The sequence below is a fragment of the Mustela erminea genome, chromosome 10, assembly GCF_009829155.1.
Source record: "Mustela erminea isolate mMusErm1 chromosome 10, mMusErm1.Pri, whole genome shotgun sequence".
Taxonomy (NCBI): Eukaryota; Metazoa; Chordata; class Mammalia; order Carnivora; family Mustelidae; genus Mustela; species Mustela erminea.
In genome coordinates this window covers 76,864,830-76,871,014 of record NC_045623.1, presented here as the reverse complement: position 1 = coordinate 76,871,014, position 6,185 = coordinate 76,864,830, and the positions used below count along the sequence as shown (strand labels likewise).

General features: G+C 43.8%; 1 pseudogene; it reads right to left on the bottom strand.

Annotated features, from left to right (window-relative positions):
• Positions 1–1,367: 1,367 nt before the first annotated feature.
• On the bottom strand, positions 1,368–1,465 carry LOC116568344 (annotated as a pseudogene).
• Positions 1,466–6,185: the final 4,720 nt, after the last annotated feature.

Sequence of the window (6,185 nt, the reverse complement as noted above, 5' to 3'; positions counted from 1 at the left end):
GAGAGAGCATACATGCTCCAACTGGATTCTGCAAATCACTTATTTCCTTCCTTATGGAAGAGTTACTTCAGCCTGCAGCAGAGCCTGGCTGTACTCTGTAAACAGGCTCACTCCTGTGTGTGGCTGATCCGAGATGGTAACAACAAATGTAATGCCTGTAGGAAGATTTACTAAACAGTATGGAGGTTGGTGAAAATAATTCTGTGGTCTCAACTCCCTTCTAACCTAAACCTGTTCTGATTATTCTTGTACAGTGTCTCGCTAGATGTTCATTTGGTATCCTCCTGACCAGTGTTTTGGGCCCAGAGAGAAAAGGTGCTGGGGATTTAGAGTGGCGCTTCCAGGAGTCCTGCAGTTATGTGTAAGTCCAGGTGGTGGTGCCCCTTTCCAGAACTTACTCACATTTCAGAACCAAGGTTGTATTGCCCTGGTACCTTTAATTCTAGGGGACTATGAAATAAGGTGGGAACATACTATTTAAGTAAGCTAGTGTCTTTCAAACTCCTCCTAAACTTGGAGCCTTTTTTTAAGATGCTCCATGCTGACAAGAGTACAATGGAACAAATTTGGATACTGTTGATGGTATGTAATGTATACTTTTTTATAATTGCATCCCTAGGATATGTATGTATCATGGAAATGACTAAAACAATATTGGTTAGGGGCACCTGGGTGGCTCAGTGGGTTAAAGACTCTGCCTTCAGCTCGGGTCATAACCCCACCGTCCTGGGATCGAGCCCCACATTGGGCTCTCTGCTTAGTAGGAAGCCTGCTTCCTTCTCTCTCTCTCTCTCTCTCTCTCTGCCTGCCTCTCTGCCTACTTGTGATCTCTGTCTGTCAAATGGATAAATAAAATCTTTAAAACAACAACAAAAATACTGGTTAAATATCCAATAACAGGTATTCACCACTTTTCAAAATTATGCATTATACCTTAGCACTTTTCTTTTAAGGGAAGATTTAAATTATTGTTTTTGCTAACCAAGAAATCTGACAAGAATTTCTACTTTTATGAAAATAGCATTTGTTGTTGGTTTGGCTGCAGTTTTTTTTTTTGTTTGTTTGTTTGTTTGTTTGTTTTAAAGATTTTATTTATTTATTTGACAGAGAGAGATGACAAGCAGGCAGAGAGGCAGGCAGAGAGAGGGAGAAGCAGACTCCCTGCTGAGCAGAGAGCCCGATGCGGGGCTCGATCCCAGGACCCTGAGATCATGACCTGAGCCAAAGGCAGAGGCTTAACCCACTGAGCCACCCAGGTACACCTGGACATTTGGGATCTTAGCATAATTTGTTGATAGTGCTTGTGTAAACACTAGGGTGCATGTGCCCCCTCCAAATCAGCATTTTTTTAATCCTTTCAGTAAGTAAAAAATACAGAACATCTCATGAATTTGTATGTCATCCTTGGGCAGGGGCCCCGCTAATATTCTCTTATTCCAATTTTAGTAAAATACATCCCAAAGTATTAGCAAAATCTAAGAGATAATTTGTTTCTGAGAACACAAGTTTTTCCATATAAGTTAGTGGTAATTGATTCTTCACTTGACACTATTTAGCTTACAGAGGGTTCCATAGGAATGGAGTGCTTTCAGACAGCAGGAGAGACCTGTAATGTTAAAATGTGATTTTGAAAACCACAGCAAGGAAGAAAGTTTCTTGTGATAACAGTCTTGATGCTAGTGTTGCAAACAAAACTACCTATGTACTTTTTCATGTGTCTTGTGTTGGCCAGCAGTTGATGGATGTCTTCACCATGTATAAGGATTAGGTAGCCCAAGTCTCTTAGCCAACCCAGAGAATGCATTCTCTCTACAGCCAGGGTGCAGATGAGAACCTGGCCTGGCAGTCACATGGTGCAAGCATGAGACCTGGGAGAAGTTAGCACTTGGCCATATGGGAGAGTGGATGCATTGTTTTGCCAAAGCAGCAGCAATGGTTTCCTCATCTGATAACTGCCTTAGTATTTGACACTTAGCTTTGAGCCCGGTGCTCTAGCCTTAACAATTACATACATCTCATCCCTTTGTAAGAATATGTGGCTGCAGCAGAGTAAGTGTAGGAAGAGTGGTAAGAAATGAGGTATCTTAGGTCAGGCCTATGGTATGCTCTGTTTTAATCAAAATGAGGAATGAGGTGACGATGCTTGTCATGGTTTCTGTTAAAAATATTGTACTTTAAGGGCCTAGGTAGTACATGGAGATGGAAACGTGTGAAGATTAGAAAGGAAACCGTGACAGGCAGCACGGGTGATACTGGTAACAAAAAACTTGCTGTCGGTTTAAGAATGGAGAATGTGTTAGTAAATGGCTAAAACTTACTTGTATATAATAAAAAAAGTTTTGCTTCATAGTAGTATCAGGGAAATGTATTTAGAACCATACATGAAACTCTTGATCTCAGGGCTGTGACTTTGAGTCCCAGGCTAGGTGTAGAGATTACTTAATAAAGTTGTTTTTTTGTTTTGTTTTGTTTTTAAGCTTTGAGAGAGAGCATGAGCAGTGGGGAGGGAGAGGGACAAGCAGACTTGTCTAACATGGGGCTTAATCTCAGGACCCTGAGAGCAGACACTTAACCTGCTGAGCCACCCAGGTGCCCCATTTAATGGTAAAAATCTTTATACCATGTTCAAAATCTGGGCAGAAGCAAAACTCTTGATATTCAAAGAAAATGGGGGTTTCCATGTTAATGGATATTGAGGCTTATCAATTTGTCTTCAAATTAAGTTCAATAAAAATTTGAAAAGTTTTGGGTTTTGTTTTTTTGTCTTGTTTTTAATGGGTCTTAGAAAAGGGAGGAAAGATGTTAGAAGTTTGGTGAAAGAAAAATGTAGGAGCGTCTACCTGGCCCAGTTGGTGGAGTGTGCGACTCAATCTCAGGTTGTGAGTTTGAGCCCCATGTTGAGTATAGAGATTACTTAAGACTCCGAAAGAAGAAAATGTAAAATAGTTATCTTGGAGAATGGGAAAGAAAATATTCCAGGGAAATAGAATTGCCAGGAAGTAGAGAATTTGGCAGCTGAATTCAATAGAAGGAGAAAAGTGCAAAGGTATTAGAAGTGGGAGCAAAATTACAGTTGACAGTAATGTTCCCAGCATCCACTGCCCTCGTCCCTATCTAGGGATGGATCCTGATTAGCCATAACTAGTAAGAGCATAACATTGTCTGCTGAGTGGAGTTGGTATGTTCCACCTTGACTTGGAGTAGAAGTATTTATTTAAGAGGAAGACATGCTCAACCTTGAGATGTGCAGTGACTGATAATGGCAAAGTTTTTAGGTGATGGTCCTGTGAGTCAAGGTGGGAGGAGGAAGAAAACATTACTAGAAGTGAAAATGTCAAAAATCAGTGCTGTTCAGTGGATTTCTGTGGCTTTTGAAATTGCTGCAAGTGATGGTAAGAGTAAAGTAATGGGCATGAGAAGTTGGTGCTGGTGATTCTGGAGTTAAAAATCTTAAAGAAATGCTACTGGTAAAGGAAACAGTCAACAAAACCAAAAGATGACAGAATGGGAGAAGATAATTTGCAAATGACATCAGATAAAGGACCAGTATCCAAAATCTGTAAAGGACTTAGCAAACTCAGCACCCAAAGAACAAATAATCCAATCAAGAAATGGGCAGAGGACGTGAACAGACATTTCTGCAAAGAAGACATCCAGATGGCCAACAGACACATGAAAGAGTGCTCAACATCACTCGGCATCAGGAAAATACAAATCAAAACCACAATGAGATACCACCTCACACCAGCCTGAATGGCTAAAATTAACAAGTCAGGAAATGATAGATGTTGGCAAGGATGCAGAGAAAGGGGAGCCCTCCTACACTGTTGGTGGGAATGCAAGCTGGTGCAGCCACTCTAGAAAACAGCATGGAGTTCCCTAAAAAAGTTGCAAATAGAGCTACCTTATGACCCAGCAATTGCACTACTGGGTACTTACCCATTTAAGATACAAATGTAGTGATCTGAAGGGGCAAATACATCTGAATGTTTATAGCAACAATGTTCACAATAGCCAAACTATGGAAAGAATGTAAATGTCCATCAACAGATGAATGGATAAAGAAGTGTGTGTGTACCCGTGCGCGCACACACACCAAAAAAATGGAATACTATGCAGCCATCAAAAGAAGTGAAATCTTGCCATTTGCAATGGTGTGCATGGAACTAGAGAGTATTATGCTGAGAGAATTAAGTCAGAGAAAGACAATTACATGATCTCTCTGATACGAGGAATTTTAGAGGCAAAGTGGGGGGTTTGGAGGGTAGAGAAGGAAAAAATGAAATGATGGGATCAGGGAGACAAGCCATAAGAGACTCGTAATCACACAAAACAAACTGAGGGCTGCAGGGGTGGGGTAGGGAGAGGGTGGTTGGGTTATGGACATTGGGGAGGGTGTGTGCTATGGTGACTGCTGTGAAGTGTGTAAGCCTGATGATTCACAGACCTGTAACCCTGGGGCTAGTAATACGTTATATGTTAGTAAAAAGAAAAAGAAATGCTGCTGGTTAATGGATTTGGTCTAAAAGCATGGGCTTTGAAGAAGGCTGAGCTTTTGAGGGCCTACAAAGGAAGACCATGGTTTAGGAGTGGCAGTGGCAGTGGCGTGACCTAGAGGAATCTTAGCCTGCCACCAGGAACCCTGCTGCTTCAGGTTTAGGGGAAGGAAAAAAGGCCCTGAAAGGGCTCCCAGAGCAGTCTGTCCTGGGGGTAAGTCTGCCTAGAGTTGGAGCAAGAAAGTCAATGCAAATGTTGAAGAAGTGGCCCCAGAGGATGCTGGGGAACGATCCAGATGGCACAGTGGAAGGTTCAGGGAGGAAGCAAACATGGGTCAGATTCGGAGTTGGAGGGAGCTTAACTGCTGCCCAGGGTGCGGGGGGGGCTTGAACATCTGGCAGAGACAGTTCAACCAGAAAGTGTCACACAGGACAGGCTTAGTAACGAGCTGCTGTCAGTGGAAGGGTCATGTTGACTTGTGCCTCTGGAAAGAGCAGTCAGATTAGGAACTCTGCCGCTCCCTTCTCTGGTGCTGAGTGGTGAGTGGTAGAGGGGGCCTTGTTCATGGACCTTCAACCCGGCTGCTGGTTTGTAAAGGCTACAAATAATACAAGTGAGTGGACTGTTCACTCACACCACAGTCACATCTGGAGTGATGGTTTAGCACCTCTCCTAGGGCAGTGAGCTCTCCAGCCCTCCTGTGTTTTCATTCCTCTGGGCCAAGAAGCTGATAGGGGGCCTGGATTATCCTTAAGTAGAATGATTTTCATTTCAGAAATAATACTCTAGAGGGGAAAAATAAAGTTTGACCAGAAAAGTGATCAGTGTGGACATTGTTGCAGAGACCAAGTCAAACCTGTATGAAACCTGTATCCTACATCTGGCAGTGGGAAAGTTCAAATTGGAGTTTTCAGGAAGGGAGCTGACAGATCTAGGTGACTCCCTGAGTGTGGGGATGAGAAGGAGGAGAAAGTCCAGCATGACTGCAGAACACCAAGCGGATGGTGCCATCTGCTGGGGTAGACGATGCACAAAGGGGAGGGGCCTTTTGGGTTCTAAATACATGGTGTTTGAGGGGAGTCTGGGAAGCAGATTTGGAACTAAAGAGTGAGCTGTAGGCTGAGGAGAATGCTTGACACTCAGGTGGCTTTTGAAAGCATCCATTTCCTGGATGAAACCCCATCACTCAAGGAGCATCTGTGATGCCTGAGGGTAGAGGCCCAAACTTTCGGAACAAGACCAAGGATGTAAAAGTGATGGCCAGAAAGAGATGTGAGAAGTCAGAAAGGGAGGACATCACAGAATCCTAGAGCACAAAATAGCAAATGATTCGTTTGGCATCAGAACCAAGAGGTCCCAGGAGGTGAAGGTGGGAAAGTGTCCGCTGGGCTTGGCAAGGAGGCTAGGGAGAGCTGTGGTGGAAACGGAGGCGTGGGCCCCAGGCTGCCGCAGCAGCAGTTGAAGGGCTTACGCCCTCACAGCGTTCCATCCCAGTAACAGGCGGCCCAGCCCTCTAGGTCCCTGCCAAAACCCTCAGTGTCCATCCTGACTTTATCTTTTCTTCCTCACACTCCACATCCAATGAGTCTGCCAATTTTGTTTGTGGTCAGAACCTGACCACTTCTCAGCACCTCCCCCAACATGGGTCTAGGCCTCCGCATCTCCCAGATGAACCCCCTGCTACCTTC